We start from the raw sequence: 13,008 nt of genomic DNA, 5'->3' as shown, positions 1-13,008 counted from the left end.
GTGTGGGAATAAAGTGGTCACTACTTCTATTCCTCCGGTGTCTGCTGCAAGACCATTAGTATCCATACAACCCCGGGGACTGGACCTCGGCCTTGCGCTTAGAACTTGGGAAGGGTTCTCCTCTAACCCTGATCCTTGGTTCTCTTCTCCTCACGTTCTGTACTAATTCTTCCCTTCTTATGGAGAGTCAGGCTTTCTATCAATGTTCCTTTCTTGTGCCAGCAGACCCAGATCACTGAGGTCGGCTGCAGCACTTCCTTCATCCATCCCACTCGGGATCTCCTTTCACAGACTGACCTCGTCAGACTCCTGTGACAAACTAACTAAATCCTATCCTCTTCCCGCTCTTTTAGTGCAAACTAAACTCCACCCGCCTCCCAGCACGCTTCGTGTTCCAAACAGGGAGCCACCAAAGGGTGCTTTGCTACACTACTATGTTGTGTGGGATGCAGGTGTTGGAGTGTGGTCAAGTGTCTCCACCTTACCTGGATAGTGGGGGACCACACCTCAGGAGGAGGTGCAGTACCCCTGTGGCGACTGAACCCTCAGGGGCGCCACACACACGCCAAAGTATAGTGCAGTCCACCGATACACAGTATAGGGCAGCAGACATACACAACACAGTATTGTGTGTTAGCGTGGGTAGTCTGGAGCCGGAAACTCTAGGAGTGGACCCTCTGGACCGTGGCACCGAGGGGCCCTGGGCAAGCTGCCAGGTGGAACCAACCCTTATATAGGGACCGTTAGGAGCAGGCCCAGGTGTTCGATTGAGTACCACGGTAGCCGGTACCTAGAGGGGCGGCTCAGGGTGGACCGGAGTAGGACTGTGGGACAGAAGTATAGATGACAGAACAGAAACACTGGAGGCAGGACTGGAGCAGGATGGAACAGGAACACTGGAGGCAGGACTGCGGAAGAGAGCAAGGAACCCGGGTAGCAGGACTGAGAGGCTGCTGCAGAGAGCAGGCAAGAACGGAACTGCAGGAGCCAAGAGCACACAATGCAGTGAGGCCAATGTGCTAGGAAACACAACAATCAGGCACCTCCCACAGGGGGAAGCGGCCTGATATGCTCCTGTCTGGTCTGCCATTGGTCAGGGAGGTGCTTCCGGGTCAGGGCATAGCCGGAGCACAAGAAGCAGGAGGGAGGCGCAGCCGCGGCCTATGGCGCATGCGCATTGCATGCAGGGACGCCACCGGCGGGAGGCTGCGGCGTGGGAGCGATGGCCCGGTGAGTACATAGGGACGGCGTAACAGTACCCCCTCCCCTAAGCCGCCCTCCCCGGAGATTAGCAAGAAATGTCTTGAGGATAAGGGGAGCATTGATATTCTCCCGAGGCTCCCAGGATCTCTTCTCAGGACCAAAGCCCTTCCAGTCAACAAGGAAAAATGTCCTACCTCTAACCCTCTTCATGGCGATAATGTCATTCACTTCAAAGACATCATCGGCACCCACCGGCTGAGGACCGGAATCAGGCAAGGAATGGAAGCGATTCAGCACCACAGGTTTCAGGAGAGAGACATGGAAGTTGTTCGGGACCAGGAGCGAAGCAGGCAACCTCAATTTGTAGGCGACTTCATTGATACGTCCAAGAATTTCAAACGGACCGATGTAGCGTGGCCCCGGCTTGTAAGAAGGCAGTTTCAACCGGATGAATTTGTGAATTTGGATGAGAGCCAGACCTTGTCCCCAACACGATAGGGTGGAGGATCCAATCCCTTCTTGTCGGCAAAATTCTTCATCCGATCAGCGGATTTCTTGAGTGACGTGTTGGTCTTGGCCCAGATCTTGGAAAACTCGGAGGACAAAGCGTTGGCCGCGGGTACCTCGGAGGCAGGAGTTATCAGAAGAGGAACACCAGGATGTCTGCCGAACACAATGAAAAACGGAGACTTGGCCGAGGACTCACCAGCATGGTTGTTGTAAGCAAACTCTGCCCAGGGAAGTAAGTCAACCCAATCGTTCTGGTGGGCGTTGGACAAATGACGTAGGTACCAAGTCAACGTCTGGTTGGTGTGCTCCACCTGCCCTTTGGACTGTGGATGGTAGGCTGAGGAGAAGTCAAGGGAAATGTTCATGAGCTTACAAAGCGATCGCCAGAACTTGGAGGTAAACTGAACCCCTCGGTCCGACACAATGCGTTGAGGTAGTCCATGGAGTCTGAAGATTTGGTGGATGAAGACTTTGGCCAGCTCCGGAGCTGAGGGGAGACCGGGCAGAGGGACGAAGTGGGCCATCTTGGAAAAATGATCCACCACCACCAAGATGACTGTGCAGCCAGAAGAACAGGGCAGGTCGGTGATGAAATCCATGGCAATGTTTTCCCAAGGGACCGCAGGAACGGGCAATGGCAGCAACAAGCCGGACGGAGGTCTTCGTGGCACTTTGTTTTTTGCACAGGATGACAAGAGGCCACAAAATCGAGTACATCTTGGCGAAGCGTGGGACACCAATAGTGATGCGAGACAAGATCCAGGGTCTTCTTGATCCCGGCATGGCCAGCCAGTTTGGAGGAGTGCCCCCATAGGAGGACTTTTTGCTTGAGGTTCTCAGGCACAAGTGTTTTGCCAGGAGGAGGAGCAAGCCAGTTCACTGGGGCCACTGTGATGATCCTAGTGGGGTCAATGATATGCGAGGGTTCCTCCGTGGTTTCGTGTGGCTGAAAGACCCTGGACAGAGCGTCGGCTTTGGTATTTTTGTTGCCAGGACGGAAACGGAGCTCGAAGTCAAATCGGGCGAAAAACAAGGACCATCTGGCCTGACGAGGGTTAAGTCTCTGGGCAGACTGGAGATAGGCCAGATTCTTGTGATCCGAGAAGATGACAAAGGGATGGACAGCTCCTTCCAGGAGGTGACGCCACTCCTCCAAGGCCAACTTGATGGCCAGGAGTTCCCAGTCGCCGATCGAGTAGTTACACTCGGATGGAGAACAGGCCTTCGAGAAAAAGCCACAAGGGTGCAGACGACCGGAGGTGGATCTCTGGGACAATACTGCCCTGCTACCTGTCGAGGAAGCGTCCACCTCAAGTACAAAAGGTTGGTTGCTCTCGGGGCGATGCAGAACCGGAGCTGTGGAGAAGGCCCGTTTTAGGGTCAGAAAGGCCTCTTCACAATAGACAATCAGTAGATGGCACAAGAAGGCTGATAAATCTAATAAAACTAATCAATTCAAGCAAAATTAAAACCACAATAATCTCATTAGATGCAGAAAAAGCTTTCGACCGCCTAAACTGGGACTACCTAACCGGCACCCTCAAAAAATTCGGCTTCCAACAAGAATTCATTACCAGTATTAAAGCTCTCTACGCCAATCCCTCAGCCAAAGTCTATGTAAATAATCACCTCTCAAATCCCTTCCAAATTACAAACGGCACAAGACAGGGATGTCCATTATCCCCTCTATTATTCGTCCTAGCCATGGAACCCCTAGCCCAGTTAATCAGAGAAGACCCTGACATACAGGGTATAAAAGCTGGACCTAAAGACTACAAAATAAGCTTATTTGCTGATGACATAATCCTTACCATGTCAAACCCGGCCAAATCCATTGAAAAAGTGCAAGACTTGTTGTTGAAGTTTGCCAAAGTGTCCTACTTTAAAATAAACGAGCTAAAATCAAAAATACTCCCTCTAAACCTAGAAGATACTCAGATTGAAACAATCAAACGCCTATGCCCCTGGAGCTGGGCATCTGAGCATATCACATATCTGGGACTAAAATTTTCAAACAATATTTCCTCCCTAATCCCACTTAATATGAAATCTCTAAATGAAACCATCTCGAAAGATATGCTCACTTACGGCGAAAAAAACCTTTCATGGTGGGGTAAAATCACCACTTTTAAAGCATACATTCTCCCCAAAATACTATATCTTTTCAGGTCGCTACCCTTGCCCATCTCTACCTCTTTCCTAACGAATTTACAAACCAAAATCAACAACTTCATATGGGGAGGTAGGAAGGCAAGGGTCGCCACAAACATTCTCTACAATAACAGGAGATTCGGTGGAGCTGGCTTGCCAAATATATCAGCATATTATTTCTCTTTTCTAATTAAGCAAAGCCTTCCTTGGTGGCAACTTCCCGACCCTCCAGCGTGGTATAATCTCGAATGCGTACTAAACAACAACAATTCGCCTTCTCGCCTTATACTAGAATCAATTCTCCTCAAAAAAGACCATTCACCTTCACATCCCATCTTTCGTGCTACACTAGACGCATGGAAAGTACTCGCCAAAACAAAAAGAGGCACCAATAACCCACTAAGATCCCTCTCACTTCACATCATCACCTCCCTTTTCGACCAAGAATTAGCTCCTATTTGGGCCGATCATGGCATCAAGAAACTCAAAGACCTCCATGGAGAACATTCTAACATCCCTTTCAGTGCCATAAAAGATAGATTCAAGGTCCCCTCTTCCTCGTTCTACGATTACATTATTTTAAAAAACCTCATAGCAAAATTCATGAAAAAAAATCCGAAACCCTCAGAACCCGTCATTAACCTTTTTAATAATAAAAACCACAAAATTTTCTGGAGTGTTTCATACATCTATACGTGGATTAACAAAAGCTACAAGTTTGTTAAAACAAGCAACATAATAAAATGGGAGCAGGAACTCAACCTGAACCTTGATATGTCGGATTGGGAACATGCCTGCTCAATCTCCTTGTCCGCTACCATGTCGATGTCCCTCCAGGAAACACACCACAAGATTCTCTCCCGCTGGTATCATACCCCAGCAAAACTATCAAAAATTAATCCAGAATACTCCTCACTATGTTGGAGAGGATGCGGACATCACGGAAACCTACTGCATATGCTCTGGTATTGTCCACTAATTAAACCTCTATGGAGAGACGTGTCCCTCCTCATTAATTCTCTTCTTCCCAAGCCTATTACCCTCTCCCCACAGCTAGCCTTATTGTCCCTCAACTCTCAAGACATAAACCACTCACTCATCCCCTTAATCATCCACATCCTTCTAATCACTAAATGTTCCATTGCCTTCCATTGGAAGAGACCTGATATCCCCAAAATCCAAGAAATAAAGGAAGGCATATCACTCCACAAGTCCTTTGAATTGAAAATAGCCACTGTCAACAATAACTTCGACAAATATACAAGTAAATGGTTCAGATGGATCACTTTATATCCTTTAAGTTAAAGACATATTGTATCTGTGTTTTTTTTTTGTTTTTTTTTTCAAGACAGCTGATTTAAGCTGTTGATTACTGCTCTGTGGAGATACTGGATTCACTTATATGACTGCATAACTTACTGTTTTGATTCACAAAATGTTATATGATCAGGAGTTTAACAGGATCACTTGCTCCTTCCCTTTACAACCCTCTCTCCATCCCCTCCCCTCCCCACCCCTTCCTTATTCTCCCTCCCTATTATTGTTGAAAATCCTTCAATAAAAATTATTTGGATAAGAAAGGCCTCTTCAGCCTCCGGAGGCCAATCCTTGGGAGTAGCCCCTTTACGGGTGAGAGCAGAAATAGGTCTTGTGATGGCGGAAAAGTGAGAGATGAATTGCCGGTAATAATTGGCGAATCCGAGAAATCGTTGAATCGCCCTTACTCCAACGGGGCGAGGCCACTTGAGAATGGCAGACAGCTTCTCGGGATCCATCCTTAGTCCAGCGTCGGAGATAATGTATCCCAGAAATGGCAGGGAGGTCTGTTCGAAGAGACATTTCTCAATCTTCGCATACAGGCGGTTCTCCCGAAGACGCTGTAACACCAAGAGGACACTCTTTCTGTGGGACGAGATATCCGGCGAGAAAACGAGGATGTCGTCCAAGTATACGACCACACAGGAGTACAAGAGGTCCCGAAAGATCTCGTTGATGAACTCTTGAAACACCGCAGGGGCATTGCAGAGGCCAAAGGGCATGACCAGGTACTCATAATGGCCGTCTCGAGTGTTGAAGGCCGTCTTCCACTCGTCTCCAGCCCGGATGCAGACCAGATTATAGGCTCCTCTAAGGTCCAGCTTGGAGAAGACCCGGGCTCCTCTAAGCCGATCAAACAGCTCCGGAATGAGTGGAAGAGGGTACCTGTTCTTAATGGTAATTTTATTCAGACCCCTATATTCAATGCACGGCCGTAGAGCTCCGTCCTTCTTTTTGACGAAGAAAAACCCGGCTCCCGCGGGTGACGAGGATTTCCGTATAAAACCTTTGGCGAGGTTCTCTCGAACGTATTCGGACATAGCTGCGGTCTCAGCGGGAGACCGGGGGTAGATTCTGCCCCTTGGGGGAGTTGAACCAGGAACAAGTTCAATTGGGCAGTCAAAAGGCCAGTGTGGAGGAAGGACCTCCGCTTCCTTCTTATCAAAGACATCGGCGTAGGAACTGTAGGCTGGAGGAAGACCCGGAAGGTCTGGGAGCGGCTGAGGAGTGACCACCAGGCGGACAGGAATCAGACAGCAAGCTTGGCATGGGTGCCCCCAGCGGAGTATCTCCCCAGAAGACCAATCGAGGACAGGCTGATGAGTCCTTAACCATGGGAGACCGAGTAGAATGGCGTGGGAGAGCTTAGGCAAAACGTAAAAGGCTATCTTCTCTCGATGTAAGGCACCAACTTGCAACTCCACTTCCTCAGTGACCAAGGTGACGGTCACCTGTAGCGGTTTGCCATCCACCGCGGCAATCTGGAGAGGGTTAGATAGGGCAGCCACGGAAATTTGGTATTTGTCCACCTCTTCTGGCCGAATGAAGTTACCTGCCGAACCCGAATCCACGTAGGCCACCTCGGACCCACGTCTCTCCCCTGAAACCAGAAGCACAGAAATAGTAAGAGGTTGAGAGGAATCATCGTCGCCTAGGGAGGCCTCTCTTACTTGACCTAGGCGAAGGAGTTTCCCTGTCTCTTAGGACAGGTGCGGATATAGTGCGATGAAGCTCCGCAATAGAGGCACAGACCTTGTGCCCGCCTCTCTTGCTGACGTAACTCAGTCAAATTGAGACGGTCAATCTGCATGGGCTCGTCTGACCGAGGACTGGCAGAACGGATGACAAAGGAGGCTGGCTTGGTGGATCTCCTCTCTCTCGCTGACTCCCAAGCGCGCTCCTGGAAGCGTAGGTCAATGCGGGTAGCCAGCGAAATAAGATCCTCTAAGGAATTCGGGGTCTCTCGACCTGCGAGTTCATCTTTTAATCTGCCTGAAAGATCGCGCCATAACGCCCCTACCAAAGCCGTGTTATTCCAGCCGAGCTCGGAGGAGATAGTGCGATAGTGAATAGCGTACTGACCGACCGTGAGAGAACCCTGATGTAGATTAAAGAGTGATTCAGTGAGGACAGCTAACCAAAATACTTACCTCTCCTCCTCATTACCCCTGCTGCTCTGGCTTCTGCAGACTGCAGAGCTTCTCAGCTTCTCATCAACTCACCTGCTGGCACGGCGGTGCATTCCCTCCTGGACCCGGGCATAGAGCGCCATCTAGAGATGAGCGACTTTGCCTTTTTTAGGGTAGAGTCGGGTTTCATGAAACCCGACTTTCTCAAAAGTCGAGTCGAACGAAATCGGCCGACTATAGGGAAAAGTCGTGAAAAGTTGTGAAACATGAAACCCAATGCAAGTGAATGGGGAGAAAAGTCGGCAGTGAGTGGAGGACTGTAAGCACACCTGGCATGAATTTTAACCCTAGAGGCGGCGAAATCTCTCTCTCTTCTCTCTCTCCCACTCCCTCTCCCTCTTTCTCTCTTTCCCACTCCCACTCCAGCTACGCTACGCTCCGCTTCTCTCATTGGCTGAAAAAAGTCACGTGCAAGCATTCTGTGGAACCCGACTTTGGCGCTTGGGTCGCCGACCGCATGGCCGACTTCACACTGTGGTCGGGTTTCGTTTCATGAAACCCAACTTTGGCGAAAGTCGGCGACTTTTGAATCTGACCGACCTGTTTCGCTCAACTCTAGCGCCATCCCTTTGCAATTATATTGTGTTCCACACAAGCGCTTATTCACTGATTGTTGCCCCATGAGGTCCAGCCGGCTCTATTCCACAATACTCTCAATTGTCAGTGCCTGACTACCGGTTTGGGCCACCTCCAGCCAGACACTTTGCTAGCCAGACACCAAATTCTCACACATCCAGTTATCATCTAAAGAAATGGTGCTCTGATGAAGGTCCAGTGTAGGACCGAAAACGTTCAAGCAATTTATTGTCTGGATGCATAAAATAAAAGGAACTGTTTAAATTCTTCATGAACTGAATGCTAAGTTGATTTAATTTACTTAATGATAGGTTGGATACCTGACTTGGGCACCTGCTTCTCGTTTTTCCTGAGTGCTGTGTTTTTCCTAACTACATGCAAATATTGCATTACTCTTTATCACAAACCTTTTTTGCATTAGGCTAGGTAGATGGTTAAATGATTGATAAGATGCTGCCCTTGTCTGTACATAGTGAATCATTTTTTGTGTGCCAACTATTGCTCATATAGAGTGCTGCGGAGCCCACTCTTGCACAGGGGCCTACCGGGGAATTCACCTGTTGTCCCGTGGGGCAGTTCGAGTCTGCTTGTACCTATGATACTCTGTTGGGCTGTGCACATGTCTGATTCTTTCCTTGGAAAAAATCCGAGATATGTCCGATTTTGATTTCGAGTGTTGGACCTAGATCTTCAATGCAAGTCTATTACATCAGGGCCCGATCCGATGTTCACGGACTGAAAGAATGGAGAAGGTGCAAAAAAATGTTTTTCTCTCCACATCTGAGAAAAACTGATGCTACTCAAAGTCTGATCAGAATAAGGCTGGAGTCACACTAAAAATATGAAAAATTGTTCAGATTCTCATTGCTGAGAGCGTAATGCAAGTGTCATGCATTTTTTTATGTCTGTATAATCCGATTTCTCGCACCTAGAATCCGATTTACATCCGATTGCAATGTGATTTTAACATGAGCTTTTACATAGAGCATATTTTTCCAAGGAAATATTCTCCAAAACACATATAGATATACAGTACAGTAGATAGATAGATAGATAGATAGATAGATAGATAGATAGATAGATAGATAGATAGATAGACAGACTCACGTATAAGCCGAGATTTTCAGCCCATTTTTGGGGGCTGAAAGTCCCCCTCTCGGCTTATACGCGAGTCATATACGCCAGGGGGGCGGCGGAGGAGGGGGAGCGGGGGTGTCAGATCATACTGACCCCCCTGGCACGGCCTCTGCAGCCCCCTGCTTGTCCCATGGTCTCCCTTCCTTCAGCGGTCACGAGGTACCGCTCATTAAAGTCATAAATATGTGCATATTCATGCCTTTAATGAGCGGTACCACGTGACCGCTGAAGGAAGGAAGGGAGACCTTGGGAGAAGCGGGGCTGCAGAGATACGCCGGTGGGGTAAGTATATGCAGTATTCACCTGTCCCCATTCCATCGCTGCTCGATGCTGTCTGCCGTTTCCTCAGTCAGTGACATTTAGCCAGCAGAGGGCGCGATGAAGTATTTAGTGCGCGCCGCACCCTCTGCCTGAACATCACTGACAGAGGACGCGGCAGTCATTGGCGAGCAGCGATGGACCGGGGACAGGTGAATATCTCAGGTGTCGGGTCCTGAGCCAGCGGTGACACCTGCATCTTTCCCCCATAGCGCGCCGGTGTCCCCGCCTGCTCAGGACCCGACATCTAGCCCCCAGCGACAGAGAAGGGAGTATGTCATTTTTTTTATTTGCAGCAACAGCATATGGGGGGTATAATCTATGGAGCATCTTATGGGGGCAGCATATGGGGGCATAATCTATGGAGCATCTTATGGGGCAGCATATGGGGGCATAATATATGGAGCAACTTATGGGGGCAGCATATGGGGGCATAATCTATGAAGCATCTTATGGGGCAGCATATGGGGGCATAATCTATGGAGCATCTTATGGGGGCATAATCTATGGAGCATCTTATAGGGGCAGCATATGGGGGCATAATCTATGGAGCATCTTATGGCGGCAGCATATGGGTGCATAATCTATGGAGCATCTTATGGGGGCATAATCTATGGAGCATCTTATGGTGGCAGCATATGGGGGCATAATATATGGAGCATTTCTGGGGGGGCAGCATATGGGGGCATAATCTATGGAGCATCTTGTGGGGCAGCATATGGGGCATAATCTATGGAGCATCTTATGGGGGCATAATTTATGGAGCATTTTATGGGGCCTATTCTATGGAGCATCTTATGGGGCAGCAAATGGGGCATAATCTATGGAGCATCTTATGGAGCCATAACCTTTATGGAGCAGCATATGGGGAATATTCTATGGAGCATCTTATGGGACCATAACATTTATGGCGCAGCATATGGGGCATATTATTCTATGGAGCATTTTATGGTGACATTATTAACCTTTGTGCAGCATTATATGGGGATTATTTTGTATGGAGCATCTTATGGGGCCCATCATGAACTGTATGGAGCATTATGTGGGGCTCCTGTTTCAATATGGATAGCCAAAAACATTTAACCTACATATGTCTCAATTAATTTTACTTTTATTGGTATCTATTTTTATTTTTGAAATTTACCAGTAGCTGCTGCATTTTCCACCCTAGGCTTATACGCGAGTCAATACGTTTTTCCTGTTTTTTTGTGGCAAAATTAGAGGGGTCGACTTATACTCGGGTCGGCTTATACACGGTAGATGAAAAGTCGGCAATTCAGCAGCCGCGTACAGTAAAATTTAGCAGGACCCGACAGGATAGAATAGATGAATTACATACAGTATATACACATAGAATACATAGATATATAAATGTCAGTGACACATACAATTAGTGCAGTGTGTGTTCAGCTAACTGTACATGTATTTAATTAATAAAAGATTATTTATCTGAAAAAAAGGCGTGAGCTCCTGTGTAATTTTCTTAACCAGCAGAGGGAAAGCTGATGGCTGGGGGCTGATGTTTATAGCTTGGGAAGGGGGTAATACCCATGGAGCTTCCCAGGCTTTTAATATCAGTGTCATGATCCATGTCGGCGTTTGCTTTCTGCTTCCCGGCCTGCTCAGGCAGGGGTTAACCTTCTCTCTCTGACACTGCGTTCCGGCTGTTGCTGACTTGGCTTGTACGATCTCTCTACTGCCCCCTAGTGGTGTTTGCTCAGCTCTACAGGTCTTCGTTTGAGGTGAGCTCCTGTTGCCTCCCTTCCTCACCCTCTGGTGGTTGTCCCTGTATTGCACGACATTATCATTGACCCATATTTAACCTAGTGGAGGTCTGGTTTTTTTTTCTGTGGTATGGATCCGCTCCGCACTTTGACGGATCAAGTAGCCAGTCTTACACAAATGGTGCAGAATTTGTCTGTAAAGCGTAGGTCCTTGGCTACGTCCCACCAGCAAGTACAGAGAGAGCTGGCTGAGACAGTTAAGATGCTGCCTCAGCATCTGTCAGTAAAGATGGTGATATTACTGACATTTCTTTGCTTTCCCCTGAACCTTCTGTTAAACTCCCTGACACCTTCTCCGGTGAGAAGGGAAAGTTTTGTGTGTTCAGGAAAAGTAGTAAGTTGTTGTTTTCCCTTAGACCCCAATCTTTGAGGGATGAGAGTCAGCGGGTGGGAATTATCATATCTTTACTCAGGGAAGGTCCGCAGTCTTGGGCCTTTTCTTTACCCCCGACCACCCCAGAGAGAGTGTCTGTGGATAGGTTTTTTTATGCCCTAGGACTAATTTATGATGAACCTGACCGGGTCAGATTGGCAGAGGACACCATCATGGGTCTCTCTAAGGGAAAGCTCTCTGCTGAGTGGTACTGCTCAGAATTTAGGCAATGGTCCCCCCGAGGTGTCCTGGAACGACTCAGCGCTCTCGTGCCAATTTTGAAGGGGACTATCTGATCATCTAAAGGATGCTCTGGCCCTTCTTCCACCGTCCAGTTCCCTGGAGGAGGCAATGACGCAGTCTGTCCGTATGGATCGGAGACTACGAGAGAGAAGAGTCATGCGACGGGAGGCCCCGTTGCATCTGGTCAAGCCAGAGTTGGTGCCTCAAGCTGAACCCATGGAGGTGGGTGCCAACACCTTCATGGAGAGGGAGAGGAGACGGCGACGGGAAGGCAAGCTCTGCTTTTTACCGTGGTGCTCTGGGAAATTGGAAGAAGGATTGTCCCTCCTGTCCTTCGATCTCCAAGGTGTCAGGAAACACCTAAGTCTGGGTAACTATCGAGGAGGTTACCCAGACTTTCAGGCACATTTTTCCTCATTTCTTAAAGTACTGCTTAAAGTGGAACTTGATATTAGGAACTGTTTTACGCCCAATGGTGGCCAATTGCAAGTTAGGGACAGTTAGGTTGGAAACCCCCAGTGAGGGGTGTAGAATCAATGGCCTTATTTATAAGGGGATCATATTTCTTTTTTTTGGTGGTTCCCCCATTTTAATAGCTAATAAAGGCTAAGTATACATCTGTGAGCTGATATTAATAGCCTGGGAAGCTGTACTCATTGTATATGTCACTAACATCTATATATCTATCTGTTCTATGTGTATATACTGTATGTAATCCATCTCTTCTACCCCGTCGGGTCAGGCTGTGATTTTACTGTAGGTGGCTGTTGAATTGCCAGCTTTTCAAAGGATATCTGTGTGTAAAATTGCATGGTCCGAGTGCTGTGCGATATTTTTATCGCACCCATAGGCTTGAATTGGCAGGTCTTGGACGATATACGCATACAATCGCAGCCTGCTGCAATTTTATACCTACGGCGAATACGCCTGAGAAAAAAAACCGCTGATCTGAGCTGCCCCATAGAGTAACACTGGGTCGAGTGTTATGCGATGTTGTCTGGCATAGTACTCGGCCATATTCTACGGTAGTGTGACTCCGGCCTTAGTGTGAAAGCCATTATAAGCCTGATAAGATCACATAAGTCATCAAGCGAAGAATTGTGTATAGACTTATGGTAAATCAATTATGCAGGTCTAGATCACCGTTTGTCATTTATCGACGTCAGAAGACGCTATGAGGGTATGTGCACACGTTGAGTCAAATTTC

The sequence above is a fragment of the Dendrobates tinctorius genome, unplaced genomic scaffold (assembly GCF_039654945.1).
Source record: "Dendrobates tinctorius isolate UK_male_01 unplaced genomic scaffold, ASM3965494v1 ptg000038l, whole genome shotgun sequence".
NCBI classification, from domain to species: domain Eukaryota; kingdom Metazoa; phylum Chordata; class Amphibia; order Anura; family Dendrobatidae; genus Dendrobates; species Dendrobates tinctorius.
The sequence above is the reverse complement of the archived record's forward strand: the minus strand, read 5'-3'. Positions refer to the sequence as shown.